This window comes from Penaeus chinensis, chromosome 7, assembly GCF_019202785.1.
Source record: "Penaeus chinensis breed Huanghai No. 1 chromosome 7, ASM1920278v2, whole genome shotgun sequence".
In the NCBI taxonomy this organism is placed as follows: domain Eukaryota; kingdom Metazoa; phylum Arthropoda; class Malacostraca; order Decapoda; family Penaeidae; genus Penaeus; species Penaeus chinensis.
The window spans coordinates 37,767,772-37,787,771 of NC_061825.1; the positions used below are offsets into that span (position 1 = coordinate 37,767,772).

The 20,000-nt window shown below is 42.0% G+C and overlaps 1 protein-coding gene across 22 annotated transcripts in view; it reads right to left on the minus strand.

The window, feature by feature from the left end:
• LOC125027065 (uncharacterized PE-PGRS family protein PE_PGRS54-like) overlaps window positions 1-20,000 on the minus strand; it is a 200,432-nt gene that overhangs the window by 23,367 nt on the left and 157,065 nt on the right. For 20 of the 22 annotated variants that reach the window (XM_047615794.1, XM_047615793.1, XM_047615791.1 and 17 more), the window contains exon 5: window positions 9,888-9,924. The exons of the other annotated variants lie outside the window; for them this stretch is intronic. The gene's annotated coding sequence lies outside the window, so the exon portion shown is untranslated. The remainder of the gene's footprint in view (window positions 1-9,887; window positions 9,925-20,000) is intronic. 22 annotated transcript variants of the gene reach the window in all.

Genomic DNA, 20,000 nt, shown 5'->3' on the forward strand with positions numbered 1-20,000 from the left:
GTAGGAAGTGTAAGTGTAAGTGCCTGTCGTGAAATCAAGGTTTTCGGCCAGAAACGCCATCACATCTGCCTGAATAATAATAAAGAAATTCTAAAGGCAATTGTACACGCTAGCAGGAACCCCTTGAGAGAAAGACAGACAGACAGATATATCATATATATAGAAATGAGAGAGAGAGAGAGAGAGAGAGAGAGAGAGAGAGAGAGAGAGAGAGAGAGAGAGAGAGAGAGAGGGGGAGAGAGAGAGAGAGAGAGAGGGAGAGGAGAGAGAGAGAGAGAGAGAGAGAGAGAGAGAGAGAGAGAGAGAGAGAGAGAGAGAGAGAGAGAGAGAGAGAGAGGAGAGAGAGAAGTTAATTTATATTTATAGTACTACTTACGGATGACTTCCCTCCTCCCTTTAGCCTACTTACACTCACGCTCAATTACGCTGATACTTACAGACATTTCGCGAGAGGCTGTAAGGTAGGTAAGTTTATGTAAGTGTAGGTGTAAGTACTAAAGAGAAACGGACTATGGGTAGACATCGATCTCTCAATCCTCTTTATTGGTCTGTTATGTACCCTACCTTTCTTTTTTAATTATTTCTCTATACCTTTCTCTTCCCCTTTGATTATTTCTTCTCTGTTCTTTTCGCCGTACCGTCACCGCTCTCTTTATTTTTTTCTCCATTTCCTCATTCCCTAATTGATTTAATCTTTTCGCCATACCTCCTAACCTCCCTTTTCATTCCCTTTTAACTTTCTATCAATTTCCCCTTATTTCTTCGCCATACATTTCCCCTTCCCCCATAAATTATTTCGCCATACCTCCTACCCCTCCCCCCCCCTTATTTTTTGACCAACTTACTTTCTATTTTTCGCCATATCTTCCCCTTTCCTTTTTTTTCGTCATACCTCCTACCCTCCCCTTTTAAATTTTGACCAACTTACCTTCTATCTTTCGCCATATCTTCCCCTTCCCCAGTAATTATTGACCAAATTACCTTCTACTTTTCGCCCTACCTTTCTCCCCATTCCCTTTAATTTTGGCCCCCTACTGCTCTCACAAGAATAAACAAAAACACAGTGGCTATTTACTCTGACTTTCTCGACGCTGGAACAAAACAGGTCTGGGATGCCGAGAGACTTGACGAATGAGGTCTGAATTGCAGGGAGAGGGGAGGGGGGGGAGGAGGGAAGAGGAAGGTGGGGAAGGTTGGGAGGGAGGAAGGGAGGGAAGAGGAGTTAGGTGGGGAAGGAGGAAGGGAGGAAAGAGGATGAGGGTGGGGAAGGTTGGGAAGGAGGAAGGGAGGGAAGAGGAGGAAGGTGGGGTAGGTTGGGAGGGAGGAAGGGAGGGGGGAGGATGAGGGTGGGGAAGGAGGAAGGGAGGGAAGAGGAGGAAGGGAGGGAAGGAGGAAGGGGGAAAGAAGGAGCAGAGGAGGAAGAAAGAAAGGGGAAGAGGAAGATGGAAAGAAGGGGGAGGGGGAGGGGAGGGGAGGGGAGGGAGAAAGGAAGGGGGAGGAGGATAGAAAGAAAAGGGGAGAGGAGAAGGAGGGAGAAAGAGGGAGGGGAGGAAGAGTGGAAGAGGGAGAAAGGAAGAAGGGAGAGGAAAGAGGAGGAAGAGGAGGAATGGAAAGGGAAGAAGAGGAAGGGTGGAAGAGGGAGAAAACAGTGTAGAGAAGGAGAGGAAGAAGAAGAGAGAATGGAAGAGGAGGAAGAAGAGGGAGGGATAAAAAGGGTGGGGATAGGAGGAAGTGAAGGGAAGGGAAGTGGAGGAAAGAGAAACAGGTCCGCGATGGCAAGAGACTGTCGAATAAGGGATGAATTACAGGGGGGGGGGGGGGAAGGCCCGGACAAAACTTGCCTACGCAAATCTCATTGAACTGAACTGACCTGAATTGAATTAAACTGAACTGAACTGAATTGAATAGAACTTACCTGACTTGAACTAAACTGAACTGAACTGAACTGACCTGACCTGAATTGAACTAAACTGAATTGAACATCACTCTCCAGATGCAACACAGCCTTGTCCTTCGTCGACTGGTGAGCCTCTTCCACTCCACAAAGTAATATGAACAGTTACGTAGTTGAAAACCATTAATTTACTGCAAGGTGCACAGAAGATAAAGGATTTTTTTCTCTATCTTCCTTTTCCCTTTGTCTTTCCCCTTCTCTTCCTCTGTCTCATCACCTGTTTTCTCTTTTTTTCTCTCTCTTTTTCTCTTTCCCTCGCCATCCTTTCCTCTCTCTTCCCTCCCACCCACCCTCCCTCTCTCACCTATTCTCTCTCCTTCCTCCTCCTCCCTCTCTCTCTCCTTCCATCCTTCCCACCTTCTCTCTCTCTCCCTCCTTCCTACTTCTCCCTCTTCCTCTTTCCTCCCCCTCCCTCCTCCCTCCCATCCTTCCCACCTTCTCTGTCTTCCTCTCCCTCCTTTCTCCTTTTCCCTCCCCTCCCCTCCCCTCCTTCTCCTTCTCCTTCTCCTTCTCCTTCTCCCTCCCCTTCCCCTCCCATCCTTCCCACCCTCTCCCTCTCCCGCACTTCCTTCCTTCTCCCTCTCCTCTCCTTCTCCCTCCTCTTCCCCTTCCATCCTTCCCACCCTCTCCCTCTCCCTTCTTCCTCCTTCTCCCTCTCCTCCCCCTCTTCCTCTTCGCTCCACAGCAACATTAATCTTGAATCAGTAATAAACGCAGCTTCACATCCAATAATTTACGCGTGTTTACCCTCCGCTGCTCGTCACCAACATCACTGCATTTGATTCACACGACATATCTCGTCTCCTATCATCTCAACTCATTTCAACTCATCTCATATCGTCTCATCTCATTCCACGCAGCCTCCTCTCTCTCTCTCTCTCTCTCTCTCTCTCTCTCTCTCTCTCTCTCTCTCTCTCTCTCTCTCTCTCTCTCTCTCTCTCTCTCTCTCTCTTTCTCTCTCTCTCTCTCTCTCTCTCTCTCTCTCTCTCTCTCTCTCTCTCTCTCTCTCTCTCTATTTCTCTTCCTCTCTTCTCTCTCTCTCTCTCTCTCTCTCTCTCCCCCTCTCTCTCTCTCTCTCTCTCTCTCTCTCTCTATCTCTTTCTCTCTCTCTCTCTCTCTCTCTCTATCTCTCTTCCTCTCTTCTCTCTCTCTCTCTCTCTCTCTCTCTCTCTCTCTCTCTCTCTCTCTCTCTCTCTCTCTCTCTCTCTCTCTCTCTCTCTCTCTCTCTCTCTCTCTCTCTCTCTCTCTCTCTCTCTCTCTCTCTCTCTCTCTCTCTCTCTCTCTCTCTCTCTCTCTCTCTCTCTCTCTGGTTCATCTACTCTCTTTTATTTTCTAGTTTTAGCTCTCTTTCACTCTCTTTCTCTTATTTTCTTTGTGTGATTTTATGTCTCTCTTTCTTTCTTCCGTCTCTCCTTTCCATTCTTACGTTCTCTCTTTCTCTCTCTGTCTCTGTTTCTGAAGGAGAGGAGAAGGAGTAATAAAGAAAAAGAGGAGGAAGGAGAGAGAATGAAACAAGAGGAGAGCGAGAAATGAAGGAGGATGAAAGAAGAAAATGAAGGAGAGAGAATGAGAGGAGGAAAAGGGAGAGAGAAAGAACTGATGGAAAATGAAGTAAGAAAATGAAGGCAAAAGAAAATGAGTGAAAAGGGAGAGAAAGGAGGAAAAGGGGAAAAGAGAAGAAGAGAAAAGAGAAGAAGAGAAAATAGAAGAAGAGAAAATAGAAGAAGAGAAAAGAGAAGAAGAGAAAACAGAAGAAGAGAAAACAGAAGAAGAGAAAAGAGAAGAAGAGAAACAGGAAAAGAGAAAAGAGAATAAAGAGAAAATAGAAGAAGAGAAAATAGAAGAGAAAAGAGAAGAAGAGAAAAAAGAAGAGAAAATAGAAGAAGAGAAAAGAGAAGAAGAAAAAAGAGAAGAGAAAACAGGAAACGTGAAAAGAGAATAAGAAAGGAAAATAAAAGAAACGAACCACCCAGTTCCTCCTCCTCCCCCTCCCTCCCTCCCTCCCCTCCCTCCCCCCCTCCACCCCCCCCCCTCTATCTCTCTTTAACGCACAAAAGGACTTCGAGGAAAAAGAAAAAAAAAAAAAAAAAAAAAAGACGAAGCTCCTTTCAAGAATAAGGACAACGAGGCTAAAGGAAGAGAAAGCTTTGTCTCGCTTCTGAGGCTTCGAACAGGGCTTCGAACAGGGCTTCGAACAGGGCTTCGAACAGGGCTTCGAACAGGGCTTCGAACAGGGCTTCGTTGAGAGAGCTTTGTCTACTGAAGCCTCGACGGTTTCTCATTAGCGCTTCTGTCTCTCTAGTGGTACTGATGGGGAAAGGGTCTTCGTAAACATTAATATAATGAAGTGCGTGCATACATACATACGTACGTACATACATGCATACGTACGTACATGTATGCATACGTGCATAAATACATGCATACATGCGTACATACATTCATACGTACGTTCATACATACATACATACATACATGCATACATACGTACATACATACATACATACATACATACATACATAAACATACACATATTTTTTTTTTTCTACTACCATTATCTTCATTATTATTGATATTGTTTTTAAATCAAATTACAATTAAATTACAGTTATAATCATATTAATTATCTATTAATTAACTGCAATTAATTAACTGCAATTATCACACAAACAAAAGAAACAACAAACCCACACACACGCGCACGCGAGCACGCAGATATGATTGTACCTACGCAGTTTGCTAGGCTAGATATAATATGTATTGTTCTGGAACAATCTACCTTAATTAGAGTATGCGGAACAATAGAGAAGGCTTAACAAAAAGCTAATGATTTATGAAGTCTGAAAAATATTTCATAATTCTGAAATGTGAAGGGAGTCACAGATACAAATTACTGTGTAAATGGGATATGTTGCAACGTATTTCATTTTGCACTTTGCATTCTTTTCCTCCTCCTATTTCGTTTGTTTCTTATCCTCCTCCTCTTTCTCCTTGCCTTTTCTACTTCCTCCTCGTTCTCCCTCTTCTCCTCTTCCTCCTGCCTTTTCATCTCGCCCGTTCTCTTCCTCCTCCTCCTCCTCTTTCACTTCGCCCTTATTCTGCCTTCTCATCTCTCTCCTTCTCCTCTTCCTATTTCTGATTTCCCTCCTCTTTTTCCCTGTCCTCCTCCTTTTCCTCCTGCATTCTCATCTCTCTCTGCGTTTTCTTCCTCGTCCTCCTCCTCTTCCTCTTTCTCCTCGTCCTCCTCCTCTTTCTCCTCGTCCTTCTTCTCCGTTTCCTCCTCTTTCTCCTCGTCCTTCTTCTCCTTTTCCTCCTCTTTCTCCTCGTCCTCCTCTTCTTTCTCCTCCTCCTCCTCCTCCTCTTTCTCCTCGTCCTTCTCCTTTTCCTCCTCTTTCTCCTCGTCCTCTTCTTCTTTCTCCTCCTCCTCCTCCTCTTTCTCCTCGTCCTTCTTCTCCTTTTCCTCCTCTTTCTCCTCGTCCTCTTCTTCTTTCTCCTCCTCCTCCTCCTCTTCTTTCTCCTCTTCCTCCTCCTCCTTTTTCTCCTAGTCCTCTTCTTCTTTCTCCTCCTCTTTCTCCTCGTCCTCTTCTTATTTCTCCTCCTCCTCCTCCTCCTTTTCCTCTTGCCTCCTCCTCCTCCTCCCTCCTGTTTTCCTGAGGGACTCCGACCGTGATGTTACTTGGTGAGATTAAATTGCTTTTCAAAGAGTAATGGGAGAACAGAACGAGGCGCTGCGTGCAAAAATCTAACACGAAACAATTGCTGGTGATATTGCATGCAAATTCTAAAATAACTGATAGTGGTGCTACGTGTAAATTCTAGAACAGAAGCTGGCGGTGATGTGTGTAAATTCTCTCTCTCTCTCTCTCTCTCTCTCTCTCTCTCTCTCTCTCTCTCTCTCTCTCTCTCTCTCTCTCTCTCTCTCTCTCTCTCTCTCTCTCTCTCTCTCTCTCTCTCTCTCTCTCTCTCTCTCTCTCTCTCTCTCTCTCTCTCTCTCTCTCCCCTCCTGTACTGTCTCAAAAAATTATATATATATAATATATATAATATATATATATATATATATATATATATATATATCGTAACAACAGCTGGGTCAAAAATGAGCCCATGCCCCTCATCCGGCGATGCCAAACGGGTCACCTCTACCCGGGATTAAAAAAAAAAAAAAAAAAAAAAAAAAAAGGTCAGGAACTCACTCCTATTCTGATTAGACCTTTGACCCGTGCCAGACGGACCATAGATCTTGTCCCTTGACCTTTCCTCACCCGCTAGGCAACCACGCCCTCCAACCACACCTCGACGTGACCTTAACTCGATAACATGAGCCGGAGTTATCTTGGCAACAATGATCGCATATTTCAGGGTCATATAACAATGGAGATCTGTTTTCTTTTCTCGATTGTAATCTTGAAGTCTATTGTTCTACGTTAGAATAGTGGCGGTGTGCTCCGTTTTCTATGATGCATCAGGGCCGTTTTCTGTTCTTCGTGGGTGTTTAAGAAGGGAGATAAGGGGAAAGACAAGGAAAGATGAGAAGGAGAAAGGGGGAGAGAGAAAGAGAAAGAGAGAAAGGGGATAGAGAGAGAGGGGGGGGGAGAGAGAGAGAGAGAGAGAGAGAGAGAGAGAGAGAGAGAGAGAGAGAGAGAGAGAGAGAAAGAGAAAGAGAAAGAGAAAGAGAAAGAGAGGGAAGGAGGGAAGGGGGGGGGGGGGGAGAGAGGGAGCGAGAAAGAGAGATAGAGAGAGAGAGAGAGAGAGAGAGAGAATGAGAGAGAGAGGGAGAGAGAGAGAGAGAGAGAGAGAGAGAGAGAGAGAGAGAAAGAGAGAGAGAGAAAGAGAGAGAGAGAGAGAAACACAGAGAAACAGAGAGAAACAGAGAGAGAGAGATAGATAGAGAGAGAGAGAGAGAGAGAGAGAGAGAGAGAGAGAGAGAGATCAAAAGAAAAAGAGCGAAAGAGTCCGAACAAGAGAACAAAAGACCTACACAACGAAAAGAAAGAGAAACAAACAAAGACAAATACAAACAAAGAAAACAAAAAACAAACAAACAAACAAATTGAGAGGTGGACAGCAGAAAAAAAACAGAGAGATTACAATACAATAAAAATACAAATAGTAAATAGTTAATATTGAAAAAGCAAAATAGTAAAATAGTAAGACCACCAATCTTCAAAAACTGGCCACTTCTCACTCGAAGGTTCAATTCCGTGCATGATAATTAGAGGTTCAATTTCGAACACACTATTACTGTTATGACAAGAAAAAAAAAAATCGTATTTACTGATCTAGAAAATTAGGTCTTTATGGAGAGGTTGACCGTAATAACTAATTTATATTCTGGACATTTCGCTGTTTGATCGAACTTGTTTTTACATAGAGCGAGTTTGAGAAAGAGTGAGAGCAATTATGAAGATCATTTGCGCTGTGATGACCTTACTAACATGTGTATGACGAGGTAGCTACGGAGAGAGATAGAGTGGTAGATAGACAGACAAATAGATAGATAGATAGATAGATAGATAGATAGATGCAGCGAGAACGTGAGTTGTTGAGCTATATATGCGTGTGTGTGTGTGTGTGTGTGTATGTGTGTGTGTGTGTGTGTGTGTGTGTGTGTGTGTGTGTGTGTGTGTGTGTGTGTGTGTGTGTATGTGTGTGTGTGTGTGTGTGTGTGTGTGTGTGTGTGTGTGTGTGTGTGTGTGTATGTGTGCGTGTGTGTCAAAGAAAGAGAGAGAGAGAGAGAGATAGAAAAAGCCCCAAAAGAGACAAACAGACAGACAGGATAACAGACACACAGACAGACAGGATAACCGACACACAGACAGACAGACATACAAACAAACAGACAAACAGAACAAGCTAATAAATTGAACAATAAAAAGGACGAGTGACACACAAACAGAAATAGAGACATACAGACACACACACACACACACAAAGATAATAAAAAAATATATAAAGCTTTAACAACACACCCTCCTACCCCCCCTCTTTCCCCCCCTCCCCCCCCTCCCCCTCCCCCCCCCCCTTTCCTCCAAGTGACATATATTTAGCAAGAAGACATCGGCGGCTAATCAACGCTCGTCACTGAGTTTCACGTCAATCAAAACTTTTGCTAATTATAATCATAATCATAATTATCATCTTTCTTTTTTTTTTCATCTTCTTCTTTGAGTTTGAATTACACACTTGTTCTTTGGTTGTAAAAAAGCGTGAAAAAAAGGAATTGAAAAGGAGTAAAGAGGAATTAATAAAAGGAAGAAGGTAAGAAAAAAGGATAAGAGAAGAAAAGGAAATATGATAAAAAGGACGTGGAAATTCTTTTTATTGGAAAAGGAAGGAAAAATGAAATAAAATAGGACATGACAAAAAGGAATAAATAAAGAAAAGAGAGATAAAAAAAAGACGAGGGATTATTAATAAAACATAGGGAAAAAAGGAATAAAAAGGACATGAAAATAAACAATAAAAGGGAAGAGAGAGAGAATAAAAAATAGGTAACGAGAGAGAGAGAGAGAGAGAGAGAGAGAGAGAGAGAGAGAGAGAGAGAGAGAGAGAGAGAGAGAGAGAGAGAGAGAGAGAGACAGACAGAAAGACAGAGAGACAGAAAGAGAGAGAGACAGAAAGAAGAGAGAGACAGAGAAAGAATGTGAGAAACAGAAAGAAAGAGAGAGATAGAAAGAAGAGAGAGAAACGGAGAGAGAATGTGAGAAACAGAAAGAAAGAGAGAGAGACAGAGAGAAGAATGAGAAACAGAGAGAGCATGAGAGAGACAGAAAGAAAAGAGAAACAGAGAGAGAATGAGAGAAACAGAGAGAGAGGACGAAACTAAAGAGAAAACCATGACATGACAGCATGAAGATCAATGCTTTGTCAGTCCCGTGTCAAGCTTAAGGACAAATGCAGTCTCATCATCAGTTATGACAACATAAAAATTTCTAATTCTTCACCTTTAAATTCGAAAAAAACATGTTTCCGTGTTTTTCGTCTCTTTTGCAACATGCTACGGATTCAAATATGTGTTCAAATGTTGCAAAAATACGAAACACACATGGACACTTTTTGAAGAATTGGAGAATTGGTTAAGATGGAACAAAAATGAAAATAAAACGAAATGAAATAAAACAGAATAAGGTTGAATAAAACGAAATGAAAGAAACGAAACGAAACTAAAATAAATTAAAACGGAGTTGAACATAATAAACTGAAATACAAAAACGGAAAAACCAGGTCTTATATAAATGGAAGTGGTCATATACAACTAAGAAAAGGTTATACATATATATATATATATATATATATATTTGTGTGCATGTGTGTGTGTGTGTGTGTGTGTGTGTGTGTGTGTGTGTGTGTGTGTGTGTGTAACAGAGCAGAGTAATAATGAAACACAAAATTATAAACGAAACATGTTTTATATTTATCTTTGGCGACTTAAAATGATTTTTGGCGTTTCATAACCTTCTTTAGCATCTTATTATAATATTTATCATTACCTTTTTTTGGGCGTTTTACGATTATTTTTGGCGATTTATAATTATATCTTAACGTATCATAGCGATTTTTTTATTATATCGTAACGTATCATAGCGATTTTTTAAATTATATCTTAACGTATCATAGCGATTTTTTATTATATTTTAACGTATCATAGCGATTTTTAAAATTATATTTTAACGTATCATAGCGATTTTTTTATTATATCTTAACGTATCATAGCGATTTTTTAAATTATATTTTAACGTATCATAGCGATTTTTTATTATATCTTAACGTATCATAGCGATTTTTTAATATATTTTAACGTATCATAGCGATTTTTTATTATATCTTAACGTATCATAGCGATTTTTTAATATATTTTAACGTATCATAGCGATTTTTTATTATATTTTAACGTATCAAAGCGATTTTTGGCGACCCCCCTTCATCTTACCTTTCGGACACCTGGGAAATTGGCGCCGCGAATTTACCTGAAAAAAAGAGAGAGATTTATGATTAGTTGAGATTTATAGCTTATTAATTCATCTGTTTATCTGTTTATTGAAATATATGTTTATTTATTTTCCTGTTTAAGTATTTGTCTATATTTTTTTTCTGAGCATTTGTTTGTATTTTTTATCATTTTCATTATTTTAATCAAAACCGAACCACATTTCGAACTAAAATAAATAAATAAATAAATAAATAAATAGATAAATAAAATAATAATGATAATAATAATAATAATAATAAATAAATAAATAAAATATAAATGAACTGCGATGTCGTTTTTTTTTATAATGAATTTACTTTTATTCATTATTTTTCCATTATCCAAAATTATACAAAAGGGTTATACATAATGCCAAGAAAGGAGGAACAGACAGGAATAAAGATGGGAATAGGTCACAGGTCAAAGGTCAGATCGCGTCGGTTGCAAGGTCAGGAAAATGTCAAGGTGAGAGAGAAATAAAAGTAGGGATGAGAGGGAGTGGAGGATAAATGAGGAGAGAGAGAGAGAGAGAGAGAGAGAGAGAGAGAGAGAGAGAGAGAGAGAGAGAGAGAGAGAGAGAGAGAGAGAGAGAGAGTGAGAGAAGGAGAAGAAATAGAAGGAAAAACGAACAACGAAGAAGGCAAGAGAGGAAGAAGAAAGAGAAGAACATCCAGAAATAAAAAGGAGGAGAAGAAACAAGAGAAGAAAATAAAGAAGGGGGGATAGTAAAAAAGAATATATAGAATAGAAAGGAAGGAGACTGAGAATTAGCAACAGACAGGAATAAACACTAGAATAAAGGAAAAGACGAATATGCTCGAGGAAGATGAAAGCAGAGTTGTATTGTTGCATTGTTGCAAGGGACAGCATATAAATCCCGAAACGTTATTATTATCATAATCATTATTACAAATACTATTATCATTATCATTATTGGCGTTATTATTATTATTATCATTGCTACTACTATTATCATTTTCATTATTTTAGTTATTATCTTTGTTGGTCTCATGTATTTTTATTATTATCTTCATTATCATTTTATTCCATTACCATTATATTCAATACTATTGTTACTGCTTTTATAATTAAGATTGTGGTTATAATCATAAATACTATTCCTGTAATTATCGTCAGTAATATCATAATTATTATCACTGTTTTAGTACTTTTAAGCACACACACACAAACACACATAAACACATACACACGCACACACACATACACACGCAAGCACATACACACACACACACACACACACACACACACACACACACACACACACACACACACAAACACACACACACACACACACACACACACACACACACACACACACACACACACACACACACACAAACACACACACACACACACACACGTTAAAAATTCCCATAATTCCTTCATTGCCAATTCCCAATTTGTATCAATTTATCAAACTTCAATCTCATCGCACTGCATATTGCTTTTCAACGGAATTCCAATTTGAAAAAGACCCGCCGGCAATATTAAATCCCTTCGTTTGCAATTACAGAATAAACAAAGACTGTTTTTTTTTTTTTTTTTGATCCCAGAAAGAAATGAAATATCATTCCTTGTCAGGACTCGAGCGATTTCCATTTTCTAAGGCGGCATATCCCCGCTATACATATGAAGGCAGGAAAGAGATTATCGTCACTGTCATACCAGTACGTATTTCCATAATGCTGTTACGCTTTCTGTCAGCGTGACGCAAAGGATTTTCAGTTTAGTTTAGTGGCGAGTTTTTGAAATGTGGAGTGCAGTGGCCGTAGAGTTGCACCAGGTATCTGCCTTCTCCATTCCTGCCTCGTGAAGTAATTTTCTTCTTCTTCTTCTTCTTCTTCTTCTTCTTCTTCTTCTTCTTCTTCTTCTTCTTCTTCTTCTTCTTCTTCTTCTTCTTCTAATTCTCTCTCTCTCGCCCTCTCCCCCATTTCCCCTTATCTCCCTATCTCCCTCTCTCCCTCCCCCCCCCCCCCCCTCTCTCTCTCTCTCTCTCTCTCTGACAGTCGGGGGAAGAAAGTGTCAATCCACCCGAGAGAGTTTTATTTCCATAATAACCCTTTCCATCTCTCTCAGGCGGTTGAGCGATAATCGTCGTCCGTGAGAATAATCTTTCCCTTTTCTCTTCGTCTTTTTTTCTTCTGATATTTTTGTGTTTCTCTTTCTTTCGTTCTTTCGTTCTTTCTTTTTTTCTTTTTTTCTTTTTCTTTCGTTAGTTTTTTTTTTTTTTTGCTTTTTGTTTTTCTTATCGTTCTTTTGTGGTTAATTCGTGTTAATTATGATAGGATTTATCATCATAATTGACAGTTTCTGTGGTGTATGTATGTATGTATGTATGTATGTATGTATGTATGTATGTATGTATGTATGTATGTATGTATGTATGTATGTATGTATGTATGTATGTATGTGTGTGTGTGTATGTAGATTATGTACTTGAGTATGTGTGCCGATTCATAATTTCGCCCCGCGACATCCGCCGAAGCTTACTCCCGCCTCCCCGCTTTCAAAATGCGAATCCCGTGAAAGCAGGAAAGCAGAAATGGAGGTAGCAGAAGCGGCAGCAGGAACAGCTTCCGTAGAAACAGCGGAAATAGGCATAGTTTCAGCAGGAACAGCTTCAGCAGAAACAGAGGAGTAGCAGTGACCGTAGAAACAGCTTTAATGGAAACAGCAGAAGAAGGAACAGCTTCGGCAAGAACAGCAGAAGCAGCGGCAGCAGCAGGAACAGTCTCACTAGAAACAACAGAAAAAAAACAGCAGAAGCAGTATTAGCAGGAGCAGCTTCAGTAGAAACAGCAGGAGGAGGATTAGCAACAATAACAACAGAAAGAACAATAACAGAAGTAAACACTGTGTGTGTGTGTGTGTGTGCGTGTACGTGTGCGTGTGTGTGTGTGTGTGTGTGTGCGTGTGTGTGTGTGTGTGTGTGTGTACGTGTGCGTGTGTGTGTGTGTGTACGTGTGCGTGTGTGTGTGTGTGTGTGTGTGTGTGTGTGTGTGTGTGTGTGTGTGTGTGTGTGTGTGTGTGCGTTCGTGCGTGTGTGTGTGTGTGTGTGTGTGTGTGTGTGTGTGTGTGTGTGTGTGTGTGTGTGTGTGTGTGTGTGTGTGTGCGTTCGTGCGTGTGTGTGTGTGTGTGTGTGTGTGCGTGTGTGTGTGTGTGTGTGTATAAGTGTGTATGCATATATCTGCGTGTAATTAAGAGGAAGGCGACGGTTTCTAGAAATAAGTGACAGCGAAACGATGAAAGACGAAGGAGAGAGAGAAGAAAGGAGAGGAGGAGGAGAGAGGGGAGGAAGGGGAGAAGGAGGAGAGAGGGGAGGAAGGGGAGAATGAGGAAGAGGGGAAAGGGGGGGAAAAGGGGAGGAGAGAACGGGGACAAGAAAGGAAAGAGAGGATAGAAAGTGTGTATTGATGGTGTACAAGAGAGAGGGTAGGAAAGAGAGAGAGAGAGTGATAGGGGTAGAGATGGATAGATAGATAGATAGATAGATAGATAGATAGATAGATAGATAGATAGATAGATAAATAGATGAATAGATAGATAGACAGATAGATATATAGACAGGTAGGTAGATAGATAGACAGGTAGCTAGATAGACAGATAGAATGAGAGGGAGGGAGAGAGTGAGAGAAACAAACACAGAGACAGAGACAAACAGACAGAGAGAGAGAGAAAAAAAAACACGAAACCTAATCGAAACAGAGAACAACAAAGAGAAAAGAGAGAGAAGAGAGAAGGAGAGAGGAAGAGGAGGAGGAGGAGGAGGAAGAAGAAGAGGAGGAGGAGCGGAGAGGAGAAAACGGGCAAGACCTGAAGACCAATTCGAAAATCATTCCTACCTGCAGCTTCCTATCCAATCAATACGAGTGTCAGGATCATCATCATCTCCCTCGCTCTTCCCCTGCCACCCCCCCACCCCCCCTCTCTACCTTCGCCCCCTGGCCCCCTACCCCTTGCCTCTCTCGACCCCCTGACCATGCCTCCTCCTCCCCCCCCCTCGTCTTATCCCCCTCGCTCATCTCCTGCCCCCCCCCCCTCCTCCTCCTCTACCTTCGCCCCCTGGCCCCCTACCCCTTGCCTCTCTCGACTTCCTGACCATGCCTCCTCCTCCCCCCCCCTCGTCTTATCCCCCTCGCTCATCTCCTGCCCCCCCCCCCTCCTCCTCTACCCTCGTCCCCTGGTCCCTTGCCTCTCTCGACCCCCTGCCCCTTGCCCCTGCCCATTCCCCTCCCTCGTCTTCTCCCTTCCCTTCCCCCCTCCTCACCCCCCCCCCCCTTTGCAATCCTGCCTCGAGTCTCTCCTTGCACGTCTTACCCGACGAAGACGAAGAGGGAGAAGAGGGAGAAGGAGAAGGAGAAGAAGGAGAAGAAGGAGAAGAAGAAGAAGGAAAAGGAGAAGAAGGAGAAGGAGAAGAAGAAGGAGAAGAAGGAGAAGAAGAAGGAGAAGGAGAAGGAAAAGAATAAGAATAAGTAGAAGAAGAAGAACAGAAGACGATGATGAACGAGAAGAAAACAAAGATGAAGAAAAAAAAAGAAAAAAAAAAGAGGAAATGAAGAAGAGAAAAGGACGAAGAATAAGAAGAAGAAAAAGAAGAATAAGAATAAAAAGAAGAATAAGAATAAGACGAAGACAAAAAGGGTAGGATAGGGGAGTGAGGAGAAAGAGGAAGAAGGAGAAAGAAGGAGAGAAGGAAGAAATATAAAAATTGCGTGCAGGTTAATACACGAAGCTGGACATGAAATTCATTATTATCACTATCCTTATTTTTATCATAGTTGTTAATGGTGTTATACATTTGTTAATTAACATTATCTTGCTAAATTCTCATCCTTTTCGTTACTATTATCATTATTGGTAGCAATGTCATAATCATCATTAACATCATTATTATCATAATAAGTATTATGCGTCTCTATAAATGTTATTATTATTGTTGATGTTACTATATTTCTTGACGTTTTATCATTGTTATGATCATCACCTACATCATTAATTAGGCTACCATCGATGTCATTATAATTTGTTGCTATCACCATCATCATCATCACCACCATCACCATCATCACCATCACCATCATCATCACCATCATCATCACCATCATCATCACCATCATCATCACCAACATCACTACCATCACCATCACCATCATCATCATCATCATATCATTATCACCATGATCGCGTTGATTTCTAGAATGATACGGAAAGTGTCTAATTTTCTTAGAGGGAAAGGAATGGAAAAATACATTCACATTATTATAGATAAAACTCGTAAGTGAGAAGACAGAGAGAAGGAGAAGAGAGAGAGAGAGAGAGAGAGAGAGAGAGAGAGAGAGAGAGAGAGAGAGAGAGAGAGAGAGAGAGAGAGAGAGAGAGAGACAGAGCGAGAGAGAGAGCGAGAGAGAGAGAGAGGAGAGAGAGAGAGAGAGAGAGGAGAGAGAGAGAGAGAGAGAGAGAGAGAGAGAGAGAGAGAGAGAGAGAGAGAGAGAGAGAGGGAGATACAGGGAGACAGACAGAAAGATGATAAAAAATAGAGAGCGAGAAAGAGATAAAGCAGGGCAGAGGGGAGGAGACGATGACAAAGCGCTCGGGCCACCCACGTGGGTTCGAGCTAAGGCGCGAGGTCAAAGGTCACGCCCGTCTCCATCTCTCGCCTTCGCTCGCCCGTAAGCCTGCCCAGGGTCCTGATTCTCCTTCCAGGGCATTCGAGGTCACAGGTCAAGTCGGTCATTCATTCTATTTCGTTTGTTTAACTTCCATTGTTTTGTTTGTGTGTTTTCACGGAGCTAATGGGGAGGCTAGGTGAGTTATACGAGGCCAAAGCTTACTCGATAATTCTGTTCATTTAATCATTCCTCTATTCTCTATCCCCTCTCTCTCTTTCTCCCCTTTATCCCTCCTCTCTCTCCTCTATCCCTCTTTTCTCCTCTCTATCCCTCTCTCTATCCCTCTATCTATACTCCTCTATCTCTATCTCTCTATTTCTCCTCTATCTCTGTCTCTCTCTTTCTCCTCTATCTCCCTCTATCCCTCTCTTTCTCCCCTTTATCCCCCCCTCTCTCTCCTCTATCCCTCTCTTTCTCCTCTCTATCCCTCTCTTTCTCCTCTCTATCCCTCTCTCTATCCTCCTCTATCTCTATCTCTCTATCTCTCCTCTATCTCTGTCTCTCTCTTTCTCCTCTATATCCCTCTATCCCTCTCTTTCTCCCCTTTATCCCCCCCTCTCTCTCCTCTATCCCTCCTTTCTCCCCTCTATCCCTCTCTCTATCCTCCTCTATCTCTATCTCTCTATTTCTCCTCTATATCTGTCTCTCTCTTTCTCCTCTATCTCTATCCCTCTCTTTCTCCCCTCTATCCCTCTCTCTCTCTCTCCTCTATCCCTCCCTTTCTCCCCTCTATCCCTCTCTCTATCCTCCTCTATCTCTATCTCTCTATTTCTCCTCTATATCTGTCTCTCTCTCTCTCCTCTATCTCCCTCTATCCCCTATCCCCAGCGCATGAGATAAGAGCGAGATAGGAGCAGCGAGACCCACATATTCTGTTGACAAGCAGAGGGTCTGGTTTCTACAAAGGGCGGCCTCTCCACCTGACGGTAATTGTTCGACGAAGGAAACACCTGATACCTTAGCGGCCGAGGTGCTGTCAACAAGTGGCAGAGACGCCGCTGGTGCCTCGCGTCTGGCGGAGGGTTGTGGGGGGGAGGGGGAGGGGAAGGGGAAGGGGGGGTTAGGTAGTGTGTTTTTGAGTGCTTTTGTGCTTTTCGCGTGTTTGCTTTTTGTGTATTTGGAGTCTTGTTTGTTTGTTTTTAGTTTTTTTTTTTTTTTTTCGTTTATGTTTTTAAGAGTTTTTTTTTCGTCTACTTTTTTAGACTTTGATCATTTTATTTTATTTTTTTTGTTATTTTTAAAGATTTTACTACTTTTCTCTCTATTTTTTTTTTTTTTTTTATTTAGTTCAGGAATCTTCATCTGCTTGCTAATCTCGCTTGCCAACAGATCGTGTGTTAAACTAGTAAAATTAAGACGATATCCTTGAGAAAAAAATAACATTAAAACTTGAAATCATTGTACGAATCAGTGTACAACGACTGACAAAAAAAATAGATATACATACAAAAACTATACACATACATAGTCGAGCTGAGCTTTTGAAAGGTCATAAAATATTTAATAGCTACATTCAACCTATATCAGAAGAACAGTATAATTTGCTTTCTCTTCACTCGGCGAGATTAGTGCTTAAATAAGTCGCTTCATTAGTGCTCAGAGAGTTATGCTTTATATTGACCCCGTTATCAGAGGGCTGACTTTAATCTTGGCGTCTATCTCGACCCTCGTTAACACTAAAGTTGTGCTGGCCGTTCATGCTCTCTCTCTCTTTCTCTCTTTCTCTTTCTCTTTCTCTCTTTCTCCCTCTTCCTCTCCCTCTCTCTCTCTCTCCCCCATCCCTCCCTCCCTCTCCCTCTCCAACCCCAACCCCAACTCCCCCGGTCTCTCTCTCTCTCTCTCTCTCTCTCTCTCTCTCTCTCTCTCTCTCTCTCTCTCTCTCTCTCTCTCTCTCTCTCTCTCTCTCTCCCCTCTCTCTTTCTTTCCTTTCCTATTCCTGGATTTCGGTTGCCCGAGAGACAGCCTCACCGGGAATCGCTAAGCTGCGCGTCGTCAACCGTGATTACTGGTTTGTTGTCCATTACTTCGAACTGGATAATTGGATAGACAAATATTTTTTTTTTTTTTTTTTGGCTTTGGTTCCATCGGGTGTGAGAAATTTAGGATAATTAGAGAAAAAGAGGAAAAGAAGAAAAAAAGAGAAGAATTGTAAAATAATTAAGAAGGAGAAGTAAAGAAAGTGAAAAAAAAATGAAAACGAAACAAAGACAAAAAAGGAAAACAGAAAAGACAAAATAAAGAAAGAGAAAAAGACAAAATAAAGAAAGAGAAAAAGACAAAATAAAGAAAGAGAAAAAGACAAAATAAATAAAGAGAAACAGACAAAATAAATAAAGAGAAAAAGACAAAATAGATAAAGAAAAGACAAACGAAATAACAAGAAAGCCTAAAATGGAATAAATGGAGACACATGGAAAACGTAAAAAAGAAAGACATGACAATATAAAAAAAAAAAAAAAAAAAAAAAAAAAAACAGAAGGGGGAAAAGAAAAAAAGAGAAAACTTGAAACAAAGAAAAAAAAAAAAAAAAAAAAAAAACAACAGAGAAACAGAGAAATGGAATAAAGCAGCTAAATGGCCTCTTCTCAAGAGTCTCACGTTCGGTCGATCTGAATAGTCATTTGCGGAATCACACGTACCGGCTGGCGAATGGCTCCGTGACCTTGCGCTGATGGCTCTGACCCCGCCTGACCTCCCCCTGACCCCGGACGACCCGACACCAGATGGCCTGCGGGAAGCGTGGGGGGTCGGGAGATCGCGTGCGTGCGGGGGGGGGGGGGGAGTAGGGGGGAGGGGGAGGACGTGTCATTTCGTTTTTTTTTTTTGAGTGACCCCCTGCGGTAATATGCATATGGGGGGTGGATTCCTGGTGGGGTGTCCACGTGGGGGGGGGGGACTTCTGAGGGGTAGGCACAGAGGGTGAGGGGGGGGGGGGGGGATCTGGTGGGGTATCCACATGGTTTGATTACTTGCGGGGCATCCACATGGCCCCCAACCCCCATGCCCCTGAAATGACCCTTTTAACGCCGTCCTTGGAAATAACCCCCATATTGACCTTCCCTATCCCCCCATAACTCCCATACCTCTTGGAAACGACCCCTCACGACCTCCATCTTGGAAATGATTCCCCTGACCCCCATACCCTTGAAAATGACCCCCTTTCCACTGAAACTGACCCCCAACCCCCAATACCCCTGGAAATGACTCTCTTAACCCCCCCCCCTCCCCATACCCCTGGAAAATGACCTACCGACCCCCAGCTTCGATTAGATCACACCAAACCGAGCGCAGGACCCTCTCCCGTCGCTCTAAACGATCGCCATTTCCTCGCCAATGATCTCGATCCACAGCGACACCAACCGCTATTTTCACTGGGCGTCGGGAGGAGGCCGCTGTGCTGATGCCCTGTTGCTCTGCGGGTTTCAACTATGACCTCGATCTGTATGGGCGGTGGTGAATGGGGTGGGTCTGGGGGGGTGGGGGGGGAGCCTCAGCAGTCCACGCCCATGCCTTGAGGTCATACCACGCCCACGGGATGACTGCTAGAATGGGTTCCAGCTGAGATGTTAAATATGTAGATGTACTAATGAACTAAAGGGAGTTCCCGTTGGCGGATATACAGACGGTCAAACAGACGAACAAACAAACAGACCAACATACACGCAAAGAGACAAGCAAACACACAAACAGACAGACAAACACACACACAAACAAACACGCAATCGAACGAACAATGAGACATTCAAACACACAAACAAACAAACACACACACAAACACGCAATCAAACGAACAATGAGACAAGCAAACACACAAACAAACACACACACACACAAACACGCAATCAAACGAACAAAGAGACAAGCAAACACACAAACAAAGACAAACGAACACACAATTAAACAAACAAACACAAACAAACGAACAAATCAGCACAAACATACAAAAAAGGACACAAGGTCGCATTTAGAATTCATGCGAGTTCCTTATTTAATATTCGTCCATCATCGTCTAAGATAATTATCACGTTTTGCTCTCCTATTCTTATCCTTCAATTGCGTTCAAGGAAAAAGCTTTCAAGACAAACAACAAGTCTTAATAGCATCTATATGTACTAGCATCTGTATATCTATACATTAAGCCAAATTCCTTACTGAACTCTTGACCGGGTCATCTATCCTTCGGGTCGTCGGGAGGGTCGTGCGGATGTCGATGCTCGCTTTTTTTTGTTTTTTTGTTTGGGGTTGACGTTGAGGACGAAATGAATGGGTACTTTTTAAGATTATTTGGTGGATGAGGGTTATATATTTTTTTTGGTCTGTTTTCTGTTTCATTTTTTCTTTCTTTTTTTATCTTTCTTTCAGTTTATCTTTATTTCTCTCATCT